The sequence below is a fragment of the Lathyrus oleraceus genome, chromosome 2 (assembly GCF_024323335.1).
Source record: "Lathyrus oleraceus cultivar Zhongwan6 chromosome 2, CAAS_Psat_ZW6_1.0, whole genome shotgun sequence".
Taxonomy (NCBI): Eukaryota; Viridiplantae; Streptophyta; class Magnoliopsida; order Fabales; family Fabaceae; genus Lathyrus; species Lathyrus oleraceus.
The window spans coordinates 460,845,070-460,863,070 of NC_066580.1; the positions used below are offsets into that span (position 1 = coordinate 460,845,070).

An 18,001-nucleotide genomic window follows, 5' to 3' on the forward strand; every position below is an offset into this window, starting at 1 on the left:
TTACTTACATAATTGATAAACTAAAAGATACCGGTGGAATAACATCTTTGAAATGTGACATGATATTTCATGCATGCATCAAATATTGAAAAATCAACTATATATATATATATATATATATATATATATATATATATATATATATATATATAAAAGATAATAAAATGGAAAATGTTATTTTTACACTAAATGTAACACTTATACCCGTATTATATACGATTTTGTTTTTTTAGAATGTTTAATTATTATTTTTTCTTTCTTTTGACACAAACAAAGACGTAGGATCATGATGTATTTCATATGGTGTAAACATATGGTGTTGGATCTTTGTTGTCAATATAGAAACCCTTTAATAAAATAGATATAATTTCTTTAATTTCCTCTGTTTGTTTTTAAACATTATATTTCAAAAAGTCCTTATTTGTAATTAATAAATTATTACAAATGTAATAACTTTTTCAATTGCCACATCACAATTTAGAATTTAAAGGGGAAAATTAAATTCAAATTTTAAATTCTTATCTCATTTATCGTTTTTGTCATACTTTTTCATTTTCAGTCTTTTCTCATGGGATGGAAAAAATCCAAAAATTTGTTTTTTTCCTTTCCTTTTTCATCTACTATTACCATATTTATCTTTGTCTTTCCATGTTTTACTTCATTCACAATACTATATCAATTCATCTTTTATTCTTTTTTTCAATCAGATTCTTTTTTCTCTCTTCAAATAATTGAACTCATTTGTTTAGATTAAAATCTATGGAAACAAAGAGGTTTGACAAGCAAATCTCAGACACTCCAACTTAATGGAGTAGTGATTAAGGTTTTATTAACACCTCTCGATTTCTTTATCTTTTTATTGGCTGAAGTGACAAATTATGAGATATTGTATTGATGATCATCGCTCTTGTTGAAAATGAAAGAAGATGTATTTTCCCCATTTCCAGTCACTCATCATCACTTTTTATTCTTCAAGTAAGAACATATATCTTAAGTCTTTCTTCCTCTTATTTTTTTTGAAACCAAAGAATCATTGATTGTTTGTTTCTTTCTAATTTTTTATTTCAGTGTTTGTTTTTGTTTCTCACATAACCATGAATAAGATTTAGTTTTTAGTTTTTTAATGAACAAATTATTTTCTCCTTCTAACCATTTATGCTAGATTTATCGCTTTTGTTTTTTAATTTTTTTTATGAAAATTGTGAACGTGTTCTATGTTTATTTGAAGTGAGTTTCTTAATATTTTTTTATGTTGTTTATAGGATGACTTTTGTTATATAATTTTCTAACATATATTTTATGTCTATTTTTATCTTGTGTTAGTTTTGTAGGTTTGTTCAAGTTGAAGGCCAAATATTTAAAGAAGTAATTTTTTTACTATTTTGAACAACAAGTATAATGTAATGGTTTTAGAATCAATATGGTCTCCTTTCTACTTCATTTTATTTTTGTTCTTCTCATTTTCCTGCAGTTTGTTTTTGTTCTTCTCATGTTTTATTAGTTTTGTGTTTTATTAGTTTCACATTCTTACATTTAAAGATTGATTATGATGATGATGCCATAATGATATGGATTTATAACAACAATCCCCACAAGAGAGAGATATAACAATAATTCTCCCCACTAGAATCAAGATAACTCACGTAAAAATTCATTCTCAAACCACTAGGGAAAAAGTGAAGAAAAAAAAAAAATATATATATATATATATATATATATATATATATATATATATATATAGTGTGTGAATGAAACGAGAAATGAGCCTTATATTTGCAGGACAAAGTGTGTCAAAAAATTGGAAACAATCCATGGGATTTTTAATGCTCATAAGAAGTTGTGCATATCACATAATCGATTATACAGGACAAAAAATGAAAGGTTTTTAAATGACATCATCACTAATCGATTAAAAGACATAGTAATCTATTAGTAGGGTTACAAAAGTTATAATTGAATAACCTTAATAGTCTAACAATTATGCCACTTAAAAACTCTCTTAATTGATGTTGTGAAAGTGATGCCTGGAAACACAAAGTATGAACGATTTCTTGATCAACAAGAAAACCAAAAAGTAAGAAAAAGGAGATAAGAAGGAGATGAAGACAATTCAAAGTGGTATAAAATTGGATTCTTGATTAAATTACATATTAGGGAACAATGTTTACAATTGAATCTCAACCACACCATTTTATCCTTCTGATTAGGATTATCAGGGATTGACGGATAAGTGAGAACTAGTATGTTATTTATAAGAAAACTAAACTCTATCTTTCAACTAACATATTAAACAATTGGCCCAACAGATTAACTCAATTCGACATGCTAACAACGTAATATATTTCGACAACTACACTAGCTCTTCTACTTCGACAGAGTTTGCTACAACAATAGCTTATAACATATATGCTACAAATCTCCACCTTGGAACAAATTCTGAACCACGAAACCAACTAGTTGTTATCATGCAGTCCTATCAATTGCATTAGTAGAAACCTTCAGCATTTAAACTTCTCCATGCTCGATTATCTCCCTGACGAAATGCATCCTCAAATCGATGAGCTTGGTTCGTTCATGATAGGCTGAATTCTTAGACAGGTGTATTGCACTTTGACTATCACATTTAAAAGTGATTGGTTGACCTTGAAGTTTTAGCTCCTTAGAAAAACCTTTAAGCCACGATGCTTCTTTTACAACTTCAGTGAGTAATAAGGCAAAAACCTTCTGAAGTGTTGCTTTCCAACTGATTGATGTGCCAAACATTGTGAACACATATCTAGAAATAGATTTTCTGGAATCCATACAACCTACATAATCAGAGTCGACAAATCTTTTGATTTTCACTTTGCTATCATCATCATAGGCTCCATCATAAATCAAGAATCTACTCAAAGATCCATTTGCGTACCTTAGAATCCACTTTAATGTTTGCTAGTGCACCTTTCCAAGATTGTCCATGTATCTTCTTACAAGGCTCACTGCATATGTTATGTCTGGTCTAGTACAGACCATAACATACACCAAAGAACCTATTATACTATCATATAAAATGCTATTCATATAGGATCTTTCGACCTCAGTATTGGGACTCTGAGTTATACTCAGCTTGAATTGAGGATTTGTCGAAGTCATAACAGGATTTGAATTCGACATACCAAACTTGTCGAGAATCTTCAGTAGGTATGTCGCTTGAAATAAGCGTAATCTCGATTGTTTCTATCTTTTTGGATGTTAATCCCAATAATCCGAGAGGCAACTCTGTGATCCTTCATGTCGAACTTCTTATCTAGTTCAGCATTCACCTTCATAACATCTTTGACATTATTTCTTGCTATGAGGATGTCATCCACATAAAGAAACAAAATAACAAGTGAACTTCCAGGTCAAAATCTAAGGTAAACACAATGGTCAAATTGGCTCCTAGTGAAACCTATGTGTGCCATGAACTTATCGAATCTCATATTCCATTGTCGAGGAGATTGTTTCAAGCCATATAATGACTTATTCAACTTGCACACAAAATCTTCCTTTCCCTTTTCTGCATACCCTTCAGGTTGCCTCATCAGGATTATTTTGAAGGTTGTCTTTACATCCATTTATTCAAGTTCTAAGTCGAACTTTGCCATCATGGCTAACAACATTCTAATGGATTTGTCCTTTACAATAGGTGAGAACGCGTCATTGAAGTCGACACCTTCTTTCTGAGTGAACCCCTTAGCAACCAACCTTGCCTTAAATCGCTTCGACATCACTCATTCCTTAACTTTGAAAATCCACTTACAACAAACTAACTTGGCCCTTACAGGTTTCTCGATCAGCTCTAAGTGTTATTATCATTAAGAGATTTCATCTCATCACCCATAGATTTCAACCATTAAGTCTTATTTCGACTCCCTATAACTTATTTGTAGTTTATAGGTGTAAGAACAAAAATTGTTCTACAACAGATTCCATGATTTTGATGATAACAAAGGATGAAACCAAAAATGGCACCCTAACGAAAAGTTTCTAAGTATGCAGGGTTCTAAGGAAAGAAGGAAGAAATCATCAGATACAGAATCATATCAGATACAAATTATCAGAAGACCAGAAGCATCTGAAGTAGAAACACGTTCAAGAAAGTCTAACTCTGAGCAAAACAGCAAAATATCAGAAGCATCTGAACAAGAAGTACGCTCTAGAAGTTCTGACTCTGAACAACGGTATGTCAAACTCCAGAAGTTCTCAGCGCTATCTGAAGAAACCATCAGAACTCAAAAGAGATCAACATCAGAAGTTAGATAGCAAGATTCCAAGATCTCCAGAAACACGAAGACTCTGATTATGGAATTGCTAAATAAGGAAGAGTAACGTTAACTTCAAATAAAGTTTTGGAAATGGATTTCCTAATGCAGAAAGAGACGTTAAACTCCAAATTCAAATGAAAAGGAACTATATTTGGAAAGTAGTCATTCAAGGAGAGAACGTCATTTTTGGCAAGAAGCTATATAAGTTATGGCATTATTTCAAAGCATTGACCATCAGTTTCAACGACTACTTCACTCCTATATATAAAGGACTGCAAATCAACATTGGGTGTAGAACATACAAGTACAACAACACAACAAGAACATACTGAAACATCAACACTCATAAAAACGTTTTATTCTCTCAATCTTTAAATAGCTTTTGCTTAAAACGTGAAACACTTTTTGTTCTTACTGTTGTAATATTTGCTTATCTTAGAAGCACTCTAGATTACATAAGTTTTTATCTTTGTTGTATTTCCTCAAGTGACTCTGTGCAGTCTGTATACTTGAGAGGACTAAGAGATCTTTCTCTTAGACGTTGTTTGTAATCAATCTTTCAAGATTAGTGGATTAAGTCCTTGTTGAAGGCGAAATCACCTTGGCCGGGTGGACTGGAGTAGCTTTGTGTTATAAGCGAACCAGTATAAAAATCCTTGTGTGATTTTCATTTTTGAAAAAGCGCTTATTTTCCAAACAATTCAAACCCCCCCTTTCTTGTTTTTCTCACCTTCAATTGGTATCAGAGCTCCGGCTCTGTTATTGATTTTCTAATCAAACACTTAATAGTGTAGAGAGATCCAGAACGAGAAAAACTATGGCCCACACAAATGAAAAGGATAGTTACAATGCTAAGCCTCCTGTCTTTGATGGAGAGAAATTCGATTATTGGAAAGATAGAATTGAAAGTTTCTTTCTAGGCTATGATGCTGATCTCTGGGACATTGCCACAGATGGATACAAACCTCCTATCACAGAGGATGGAGCTGAAGTTCCCAGAAGTAAGATGTCAGATGATCAGAAGCGAGTTTTCAAAAATCATCACAAGGCCAGAACCATACTCCTCAATGCTATATCTTACAACGAGTATGAAAAGATCACCAACAGAGAAACAGCCAAAGACATACTTGACTCTCTGAGGATGACTCATGAAGGAAACTCTCAGGTCAAAGAGACAAAGGCTCTGGCGCTTATCCAGAAATATGAAGCTTTCAAAATGGAAGATGATGAAGCCATAGAGTCAATGTTCTCTAGATTCCAAACTCTGATTGCGGGTCTCAAGGTTCTAGACAAAGGATACACAACTGCAGACCACGTCAAAAAGATAGTCAAAAGTCTGCCAAAGAAATGGAGACCCATGGTTACTGCTCTAAAGCTGTCAAAGGATCTGAACAATATCAGTCTTGAAGAACTTGTCAGTTCCCTCAGAAGCCACGAGATAGAACTAGAGGAAGATGAGCCTCAGAAAAGGAACAAGTCCGTAGCATTAAAGTCCAGATATGAAAGACGCAAACCTGACAAAACCAAAGCTCTTCAGGCAGAAACTGAAGATACTGATGACTCTGAACCAGAAGATTCTGATGATGAAGAAGAATTGTCCCTCCTGACCAGAAGAGTTAAACAACTCTGGAAAAAGAGGAACAACAACTTCAGAAGACCAAGACCCAGAGGGGATCGATCAGAATCAACCTCAAAAGGTAAAACTAACAAAGATATTACTTGTTATGAATGTAAAGAAACAGGTCACTACAGGAATGAATGCCCCAAGCTAAAGAAAGACAATTCTAGAAAAGAAAGCTTCAAGAAAAATACCTTCAGGACAAAGAAAGGATTAATGGCTACCTGGGATGATAGTGAATCTGGGTCATCAGAATCTGACTCTGATGAACAGGCCAACGTGGCACTTATGGCTACCACATCCAGGAGCAGCTCAGATGAAGAATCTGAAGAGGTATTTTCTGAACTCTCTCGATCTGATCTAGAATCATGCTTGTCAGAAACTCTTAGCTCATATCAGAAATTAAAACAAAAGCTTAAAAACATAAAAGGTTGTCTTAAAGCAAAATTTGAAGAATGTGGCAAGCTTGAGATGACAATTCTAGCGCGGGAAGATACAATAAGATCTTTAACATTAGAAAGAGATGGAGCAAAAAGAAAAAGCTTAGAATTAGAAGAAGCGTTGTCTCAAGCACCACAAACTTCAAATAAATTAATTTATGAATACGAAGAAGCCTTTCAAGAATTTCTGAAAAATGGAATAAGTAGGAGTATTATGGCATCCATGATTTATGGAGTCAGTCAGAACAATAAAAAGGGAATTGGGTATGATCCTAAGGAAGTTAAAACTTCTTCTAGTGACCAACTTAAATCTCCTTTTTCATATCACTATACACACACATAAGAACAAAAATTTGAAAATGCTAGAAAACCCAAAGTTATAAGAAACTCTGGGAAGACTAATCAGAAAGGACCCAAGAGATTCTGGGTACCGAAAGATAAGATTGTTTATGTTGCAGATATCCTATGCAGCAAAGTTCAGACACCAGTCATGGTACCTGGACTCTGGATGCTCGCGACACATGACGGGAAGAAAGTCTATGTTCCAAAGTCTGGAACTTAAAGACGCTGGATTTGTAGGTTTCGGAGGAGATCAGAAAGGAAGGATCAGAGGCTCCGGAACTATTGGTAATGGTACTCTTCCCTCTATATCTAATGTCTTTTACGTAGAAGGATTAATGCATAACTTGTTATCCATAAGTCAATTAAGTGATAACGGTTATGATGTAATCTTTAATCAAAAAACATGTAAAGCCATAAATCAAAACAATGGTTCAGTCCTATTCACAGGCAAGAGGAAAAACAACATTTATAAAATCAATCTTTCTGATTTAAAAGAACAAAATGTTAAATGTCTGATGACTGTTCACGAAGAGCAATGGGTGTGGCATAGACGCTTGGGCCACATTAGCATGAGGAAACTTTCTCAGCTAAATAAACTCGAGTTAGTCAGAGGCCTACCTAAACTGAAGTTTTCTTCAGATGCTCTGTGTGAAGCATGTCAGAAAGGAAAATTTTCAAAAACATCCTTTAAAAAGAAAAATGTTGTTTCTACCTCTAAGCCTCTGGAACTTCTCCACATTGACTTATTTGGTCTTGTGAAAACAGCATCAGTCAATGGAAAGAAGTATGGACTAGTCATTGTTGATGATTACAGTCGCTGGACATGGGTGAAATTCCTAAAGCACAAGAGTGAGTCTCACTCTGTATTCACTAGTTTCTACTCCAAAGTGCAAAAAGAATTTGACTCTAAAATTATTAGAGTCAGAAGTGATCATGGTGGAGAATTTGAAAACAAATATTTTGAGGAATTATTTGACTCTAATGGAATATCCCATGATTTCTCCTGCCCTAGAACTCCACAACAAAACGGAGTTGTAGAGAGGAAGAATAGGACACTCCAAGAGATGGCCAGAACCATGATCAATGAAACTAATGTGGTAAATCACTTTTGGGCAGAAGCTGTAAATACAACGTGTTACATTCAGAATAGAATCTCTATAAGACCTATTCTGGAAAAGACTCCCTATGAACTGTGTAAAGGAAGAAAACCAAACATTTCATATTTTCATCCTTTTGGATGTTCTTGCTTTATCTTAAACACTAAAGAACATCTGAACAAGTTCGATTCCAAAGCACAGAAAGGTATTATGTTAGGATACTCAGAACGCTCTAAAGGCTACAGAGTATACAACACAGAAACCAAAATTGTGGAAGAATCAATTCATGTCAGATTTGATGATAAGCTTGACCCTGAAAAGTCAAAGCTAGTTGAAAATTTTGCAGATTTAGAAATCACTCTTGCAGGATCTGATAAAACTCCAGAAGCAACTGTCACTTAGAACTCTGAAGAAATTAAATCCCCAGAAATCCCAAAGAAAGTTAAAAGTCGTATTAACGTATCTGAAGATTTGATTCTGGGAAACAAGGACGAACCTGTCAGAACCAGATCTACCTTCAGGACCTCTGAAGATACTCCTCTGGGACTAGTGTCTCTGATTGAGCCTACGTCCTGTGATGAAGCACTTCAAATAATGACTGGGTTTCAGCCATGCAAGAAGAATTAGATCAATTCACAAAGAATGATGTCTGGGATCTTGTTCCAAAGCCCAGAGGCACTCACGTTATTGGAACCAGATGGGTATTCAGAAACAAGCTAAATGAGAAAGGAGAAGTCGTCAGAAACAAAGCTCGACTGGTAGCTCAGGGTTATAGTCAACAAGAAGGTATTGACTATAATGAAACCTTTGCTCCAGTCGCAAGGTTAGAATCTATTCGTCTTCTTGTATCTTTTGCTATTAACCATTCTATTAAATTATATCAAATGGATGTCAAGAGTGCATTCTTTAATGGTTATATATCAGAAGAAGTGTATGTCAACCAACCTCCAGGTTTTGAAAATCCAAATTTTCCAGAACATGTTTTTAAACTTAAAAAATCTTTATATGGACTTAAACAAGCTCCCAGAGCTTGGTATGAACGTTTAAGCAATTTTCTTCTAGAACACAATTTTATCAGAGGGAAAGTTGACTCCACACTCTTCTGTAAGAACCTTAACAATGATCTCATGATATGCCAGATATACGTTGATGATATTATTTTTGGTTCAGTTAACGCCTCTGTTTGTCAAGAATTCTCTGAGTTAATGCAGGCAGAATTTGAAATGAGCTTAATGCAAGAACTATAGTTCTTTCTGGGAATTCAAATTAACCAAACTTCAGAAGTTACATATGTTCATCAAAGCAAATATATTAAAGATGTTCTGAAGAAATTTGACATGGCTGACTGCAACTCTGCAAAAACTCCCATGCATCCGACATGCATTCTTGAAAAGGAAGAAGTAAGCGCAAAGGTTTGTCAGAAGCTCTATCGAGGTATGATAGGCTCTCTTCTCTATCTGACTGCTACTCGTCCTGATATTCTCTTTAGTGTCTGTCTCTATGCCAGATTCCAATCAGATCCTAGAGAATCTCATTTAACAGCAGTTAAGAGAATTCTCAAGTATCTGAAAGGAACTCCTAACCTGGGCCTGATGTATAAGAAAACATCAGAGTATAGACTTTCGGGTTACTGTGATGCAAATTATACAGGAGATAGACTAGAACGAAAAAGCACATCTGGAAATTGCCAGCTTCTGGGAAACAATCTGATATCCTGGGCTAGCAAAAGACAGTCAACTATCGCTCTATCAACTGCAGAAGCAGAATATATCTCAGCATCACTGTGCACAACTCAGATGCTCTGGATGAAGCATCAGTTAGAAGATCTGCAAATCTTCGAGAGTAACATTCCTATCTTCTGTGATAATACTGCTGCCATTTGTCTAAGTAAGAATCCCATTCTACATTCCAGAGCTAAACACATTGAAATAAAACATCATTTTATCAGAGACTATGTTCAGAAAGGGATAGTAACATTGAAGTTCATTGATACAGATCATCAATGGGCAGATATCTTTACTAAGCCTCTAGCTGAAGATAGATTTCTTTTTATCTTAGAAAATCTGAACATTCAAAATTGCCCTGAATGAAGTGTGGCTCTGAAGATGTAAAATGAGACTCTGACATAAACAAATGTGTTTCTGCCTCTGACTCTGATACTTCTACCAGTTAAGAAGATATCTGAGTTAGAAATCTCCAGGAACCAATCCTTTGGTATTCCTAAAGATCAGATACATCAAAACACGTGGAGCACTTAGCATCTAACCCTAGAACTTCTAGACAACTGTCCAGAAGAAATTCAAAGGTCAGACGATTAAGATCTCCTCGAGCAGTGTGCATACTGTTGGGATTAGACATTCATTAATGAGCCTTAATCATTTTTCCCCCAAGCGTGCTAACTTGTGCTTTGTGCTAACGCTGAATAGTGTGTCGTTTTGCATGTGTTTTCGTTTAGGGTATTTAAACATTTTTCTCACATTTCACACACTTATCACTCTCACTCACTCTCAAACCCTCTCTGAAGCATTTTTGCAAACACTTCATCTTCACCTTCTTCTTCATCAACTATGGATGCTCAACAACAACAAGTTTTCAACTTTTCTCAACAAATGGAATCCAACACCACTGCCCAAAGTTCAAGCATTCCAACTCCAACGGTTACAGGCGTTTCCATTACTCCAGTATACAAGGAACCCCATGTTCTTGATCGTCAACCTCATATTAACCTAGCAACTCCCTTTGAGGGACTGGAAGTGTTATGTGAAACACTGGTGGACTTCGACAACATGAGGAGAAATGGAGTAGATCTTACTGAAGAACTTCGTCTACAAGGGTGGGAAAACTACTTCCAAAGGCTTTATGGCCCTGTTTACCCAAATCTCATCAAAGAATTCTGGAGATTTGCTGATGCTGATGACCATTTCATCGTCTCCTTCGTATTGGGGGTAAAGATAGTGATTACTGAAAAGTCAATTGCTTCTTTACTGAACATGGAGAAAACTGGAGGAAAAAGGATTTACAACATCAACCCTAGGTCAAGGCGCATTGCTGAAGAAATCAATCCAACCATCTTCAAACTCAACACTGAAGGAAATCCTTCAAAGAACAAAGAACTTCATCAGAACCTCAGAGTATGGCTCAAGATCATTCTGGGAACCATTCATCATCGCCCAGCATCAAACTCCTCTGACTACATCAATACAGATCAGAAGTGCATTCTGTATTGCATTCACAAGGGTGTAAAGCTCTGCTTTCCTGCACTTCTCTTCAGATATCTCAGAGACTCTGTAAGGGAGACCAGAAACCACATGAAACCCAGAGCCTACATCCCTCTAGGAAGGCTTTTGTCTGATGTCTTCATAGAAAATGGGCTGGTAGATCATCTGGAGAAGAACAGACTGATGGAAGATCTGGCGATAGATACTGGAAAGCCTCTGAACGCCAGAAATCTGAAAAGCATGGGAATTCTGAAGAAGATTCAAGTCAGACCCACTATGGACACCTCCTGGGATGCCTTGAAAGATCAGAGGAAGCTGCCCCATGGTCTTGCAAGGTTCTTCAAGAATGAACTCGTAGATGCAATCCTCCACTATCTGCAGCGTTTGAAGGATGAAGGAGTCGACATATCTGACTTCAGATTGGACGATTGTCTAGATTCAGAAGAAGACTTTGTCAGATTCAAAAGAGGTCCCTCTAAGAATAAGTCTTCAAAGGCAAAGAGAGCAAGGATAGGAGAAACCTCTGAAATAAGATCTCCAACACCTCTGCAAATATCTACTGGTAAGTCTGATCCCTCTATTCCCTCTGAACAACTTATGGCTTCTTCTAATCCTCTCCCAACACCACCTATATACACATCCTCTGAAACCCCACCTTCTACAACCAGAACCTCACAACCTCTACCCAATTTTAATCTTGCTCACACTATCACTTCCTCTTCATCATCTTCAGCCCCAGAATCACCTTCATACCTTGACCTCTCCTCTGACCCAGAATACTCTAACCCTAACTCTCCAACCTTAGCCCAAATTCAGGCTCAAAACCTTGCTTCACAACAACCAACACAATCTGAAGCAACTTCACCTCCCCCAGAACAAACAACCAACATTCCTTCTGAAGACCAACCTTCTGAAACTCAACCCTCTGACCTCCACACCTCTGATATCATCCCTCCAAACACCTCCACTGAAGCTGAACCTGAACCTGAAGTTGAACCTGAACCTCTAACATTAAATCTCAGCCCTCCAACCTCTTCACCTCAAACCTCTGAACCTAACCTTTCCGTACCTACCCTTGAGGAAGCCATAATGCTGGTCGCAGGGGCTTCAGTACAAAAGGTCAAGTCTCTGACCATTAACTCTGAAGTCAGTGATGATCCTGACTCTGTAAGGACACATTGGAACATAGTCATTGGCTGGATGACCTCTGAGGCTTTTAAGCTGAAGAACATCTCTGAGCAAGTCAGAAATGGCTACATCAGAGATGCTGAGGCAAGACTCCAGGAAAGACTTGCAAGAGAAGCTGAAGCCAGAAGGCTGGAGGAAGAGAGACTAGCAAGAGAAGCTGAAGAGGAAGCCAGAAGGCTGGAGGAAGAAAGAGCAAGGGAAGCTGAAATCCTAAGGGTAAAGGAAGCTGAAGTTAAAGCTCTGGCCGATGTTGCTGCTGCTGCCGAAGCTGAAGCACAAGCTGCTGCTAAAGCTGAAGCAAAGGCTGCTGCTGAAGCACAGCAGGCTCTGACTCAGGGGGAGTCCTCATCAGTTGTTCCTATGGTTCTCCAGACGCTGGAAGAACTGAAGAAAGATCAGAAGGAACTCCGTGCCAGAATGGATAAACAAGACACTGTCAACGACAACATTCAGAACATGCTGGCTCAATTGCTTCAGAGAATGCCTCCGCCTCCCAACCCCTAGGCACTTAGGATTTTGTTTGCTTGTTGTTTTGTTTTTCTTGTTTCTGATGTTTACTTGTTTTCTTTTTGTTTTTTATCTGAATACAATGTTTTTCTCTTGAATAATTATTATTTTTTGCTATGTCTTTTTGATTCTGACAAAAAGGGGGAGAAGTCATTAATAGCTCTGATGAAAATACTGTCTAAATACCTTAAGCACTCTGCAACATATTTTTCTTAAAATTTTTTATCTAACACTAGACTTAAGAAATTGCAGAAGGTATCAAGAAACCTCATTGCTTGGAAGCTCTGGTAAGAACTTCTGAACTCCCTGGCCTATCTCAGGGGGAGCTCTTGTCTATCTGATATGATATTGTTTATGTTTCATCTGCTAATTAAGTTTGTTTTGTCATCATCAAAAAGGGGGAGATTGTAAGAACAAAAATTGTTCTACAACAGATTCCATGATTTTGATGATAACAAAGGATGAAACCAAAAATGGCACCCTAACGAAAAGTTTCTAAGTATGCAGGGTTCTAAGGAAAGAAGGAAGAAATCATCAGATACAGAATCATATCAGATACAAATTATCAGAAGACCAGAAGCATCTGAAGTAGAAACACGTTCAAGAAAGTCTAACTCTGAGCAAAACAGCAAAATATCAGAAGCATCTGAACAAGAAGTACGCTCTAGAAGTTCTGACTCTGAACAACGGTATGTCAAACTCCAGAAGTTCTCAGCGCTATCTGAAGAAACCATCAGAACTCAAAAGAGATCAACATCAGAAGTTAGATAGCAAGATTCCAAGATCTCCAGAAACACGAAGACTCTGATTATGGAATTGCTAAATAAGGAAGAGTAACGTTAACTTCAAATAAAGTTTTGGAAATGGATTTCCTAATGCAGAAAGAGACGTTAAACTCCAAATTCAAATGAAAAGGAACTATATTTGGAAAGTAGTCATTCAAGGAGAGAACGTCATTTTTGGCAAGAAGCTATATAAGTTATGGCATTATTTCAAAGCATTGACCATCAGTTTCAACGACTACTTCACTCCTATATATAAAGGACTGCAAATCAACATTGGGTGTAGAACATACAAGTACAACAACACAACAAGAACATACTGAAACATCAACACTCATAAAAACGTTTTATTCTCTCAATCTTTAAATAGCTTTTGCTTAAAACGTGAAACACTTTTTGTTCTTACTGTTGTAATATTTGCTTATCTTAGAAGCACTCTAGATTACATAAGTTTTTATCTTTGTTGTATTTCCTCAAGTGACTCTGTGCAGTCTGTATACTTGAGAGGACTAAGAGATCTTTCTCTTAGACGTTGTTTGTAATCAATCTTTCAAGATTAGTGGATTAAGTCCTTGTTGAAGGCGAAATCACCTTGGCCGGGTGGACTGAAGTAGCTTTGTGTTATAAGCGAACCAGTATAAAAATCCTTGTGTGATTTTCATTTTTGAAAAAGCGCTTATTTTCCAAACAATTCAAACCCCCCCTTTCTTGTTTTTCTCACCTTCAATAGGTTCTTCATCAAGAACCTCACTCGCAGGGATTAAGGCAAACACTATGAGATATGCATAACCAAGTCTCTGAGGTGGCTTGATGACTCTTCCCGACCTATCTCTTACCATCGGGTAGTCATTTTTAGTATGCTCATCTTTATCAATAACTTATTCTTCTTCCTCGTGTTCATATGGGTTATGCAATTCAGCATCACCATGCTCCACCTCAACATGAATCTCTTCTTGTTCCAACTCTTCTACAGAGATATCTACATTTCAACCAGCAACATCAGTTTTATTGAACGTCATTTATGTTGCATTAAAAACTACATCTCGACTTGTAATACACCTCATATGACCTGGCTTTAGGCACCACGCTTAAAAACTTTGACTTCTTCAAGGTATCCAAGAAACATATATCTCAGAGCTTTAGGTTCAACCTTGTCTTGCCTAATGTGAGCATAGGTTAAGCATCAGAATACTTTAAGTCTATCGTGATTATGTGGATGTCTCGACCAGACTTCTTCAAGTGTTTTCATCTCCAAGGCAGTCAAAGGACACATATTTATCAAGTATGATACAGTTGCAGCAACCTCAACCCAAAACACCTTCTTCAATCCAACACCAACCAACATACACCTCACTATTTCCAGAATGGTTTGATTAAACCTTTATTTTGTTGGGGAATACCTGCAGTACTTATGTGCATTGCAATACTAGACACAACATAATAATTATCGAAAGCCTTATTGCAAAATTCAAGACTATTGTTTGTCCTTAACTTCTTGACCTTCCTGTCAATTTTGTTTTCGACCAGGGTCTTCCAACTTTTGAAAATTTCAAAATTTTCATCCTTAACATTCTAAATGAATACCCATAACTTTTATGAGTAATCATCAATTATCGATAGAAAATATCTTACACCTAAGTGTGAAGGATTTCTTGTAGGCCCCGAAGATCAGCATGAATGTAATCAAAGGATCCATGTGTTCTTTATTTACCTTTGTTAAACTTCACCCTACAGGATTTACCAAATACACAAGGTTCATAAAAGTCCAATTTTTCGACCTTGTCATCACATAACAAATTTTGTTTCGACAATTCGACCACGCCTCTTGCACTGGTATGGCCAAGTCTCTTGTTCCATAGTTCATTTTTTGACACGGGTTTTATGGATGCCACATCTGATGAACCACTTATAACCTCATCCTCAATGGTATACAAGTCTTACCTCTTGATGCCTCTAAAGACTTCCTTCGACCCCTTCATTACCCTTATGATACTTTACTCTCCTTTGAAAATATATCCTTTCTTGTCGAATTCACCAAGAGAAATCAAATTCCTCTTAAGTTCAGGTACATACCTACATTAGTCAATAGCCTTATTGACTCATCATGGAGCTTGAATCTTACATATCCAATACCCATAATTTTGCAGGCTTTATTGTTTCTCAGCAGCACTAATCCATCATCTTGATTACATAATTCCTCAAACACGTATTTATTTTGAGTCATGTTCCAAGTACAACATGAATCCATAATCCACTCTTTTCTTGGTCATATACTAACCATCGAGTTTGCTCCACACACTCGTTGTCGTCTTCTCCTTCGAGATCTTCCAGAGAACCTTATCACAAAGGCTCAATATGATTGCACTGTGGACTTTCTAAATCATCATTGTATTCTACTTCTCTATTAGGGAATCATCCATCTTCTCTAATCCTTTCAACGCTTCAAACAAACCTTGTTGAACCAGTAGGGTTTGCATATTCAAGTGCCACAAACCGAAACCATTCACATAAGTGAATTTCTCAATCTCATACTTTGTTGACGACATTATCTCCTCCACGCTCACCGCACCAATTTGTTATGAAAGTGATGCCTGAAAAACAGAGTATGAATGGTTTCTTGATCAAAAATAAAACCACAAAGTAACAAAAAAAATATAAGAAAGAGAGAAAGACACTTCAAAGTGGTATAAAACTGGATTCTTGATTCAATTAAACATTAGGGAACAATGTTTACAGTTGAATATCAACTACACCATTTTATCCCTCGGATTAGGATTATCAGGGATTGATGGATAAGTGAGAACTAGTATGTTATTTATAATAAAACTAAACTCTAGATTTCAACTAACATACTAAATAATTATCCCAACAGACTAGCCCAATTTAACATGCTAACAACTTAGCATATTTTGACAGCTACACTACCTCTTCGACTTCGACAAAGTTTTCTACAACACTAGCTTATAACCCATAAGCTACAATTGATTATAATGAGTCTTTAATCCATTAGCTAGATACAAAAAAAATTCAGGCAGTTTTAATAAAATCATATAGGCATTTTGATCATTCAAAAGTGTGCGTGTGTGCGTGTGTGTGCGTGTGTATATGTGTATATGTGTGTGTGTTTGTGTGTGTGTGTGTGTTATTTTCCATAGTAATTCAAGATTTAATCTTATACATATACATATATTGATCACTCGGCATGGATAAAGCAAGCTTTCACACTTCCTCTCTTTCATAATTCTGAAGATCCAAGATCCATTACTTGATACAACAAAGATATAACACTTAGTTTATGACTTTACCAGAACTAGATCATCTTCGACCAAAGGAATATGAGAAGCTTTTGTTGCATTAATGGTCTCACCAACAACTTGGCGTTGAGAAGTGGATTGAGTGATTTTTTTGATGTCACCATGGTTTTATGAGCTTGATCGTCGATCCATGTGATAAATAAATTGATGCTTCGAGAGAAGAAAATCGGTGATTCAAACCTTTGGTGAAAAGATGATGATTTTTATGGTAATTCGCATGAATCAAATGTCAATTCACATACACAATGTCATTGTTCTACTCGGGAACCAGAAAATGATGATGATGGAGTGAGATAAAATTCACATGCATTTGAGTGAGCTTTTGGTACGGAGGAGAGGCGGTGGACCTGCAAAGTTAGCACTCCAACGTCTAAGTCAATGAGTGAATAAAGAGTTGTTAGAGGGTGAGAGAGAATAAAATACCTTATGTATGTATGCGCGTTATAGGCTTTATATAGTTTAATGGTTCAAATTGTCCATATGTGATTCGTCGCTTTAAGTGGGTTGTTGTTCAATTAGATCCAACAATGGAAAATATGTTTTAGGTCAGAATAACATGTCCTTGGCATGATAGAGGTCTCATATGCTCCATGCGTATTTCTGTGCGACACATACTCTTGAACCGTTCATTGTGGATCTTGCGAATGACCCAAAACAATAATCGTATTGAATTCCTCTTTATTGAACTAAGTTTAGGTCCAAAACCAAGTAAAAACACATTTAAAAACATAAAATAATAATATGTCTTATTTTTTCACGTGTTCCCTGAAAATATGGATGGCCAAAAAATCCATATATCTAGTGATATGTAATGCATTCGCCCATCTATTCATTGGTCTACAAGGAACCATAGAAGGCTTTATGAAAGCTAAAACAACTAACTTAGAGTCAGTCTCTAACCAAATGCTATATCAGTTTCTATTCTTTATAATTTCAATGGCAAGCATGACCCCAGTCAGTTCTACAACAAAAGCATTACCCGAACCAATCTTCATGGAGAAACTTTCCAAATGATGAGCACAATGACTCTTAAAAATCCCATTGCATGCAACCACATCTAGAACCCCAATATATGTGCCATCTATATTGCATTTGACTTAGTCTACAAAAGAAGGATGCCAGATAAATCATTTTGTCACCTGAATTTTTGGAGGATGAATGGTAATGTTAAAACTTTTTAGAATGTTGAATTCTAGCAGCAAGTTAGAA

The 18,001-nt window shown here is 36.2% G+C and overlaps 1 long non-coding RNA gene across 1 annotated transcript; it reads left to right on the forward strand.

The window, feature by feature from the left end:
* The first annotated feature begins 591 nt into the window (after positions 1-591).
* Positions 592-1,460, forward strand: LOC127120393 (uncharacterized). The gene is made up of 2 exons (XR_007803197.1): positions 592-975; positions 1,324-1,460. It is a non-coding gene; the product is annotated as an uncharacterized LOC127120393 (long non-coding RNA).
* The last annotated feature ends 16,541 nt before the right edge of the window (positions 1,461-18,001 follow it).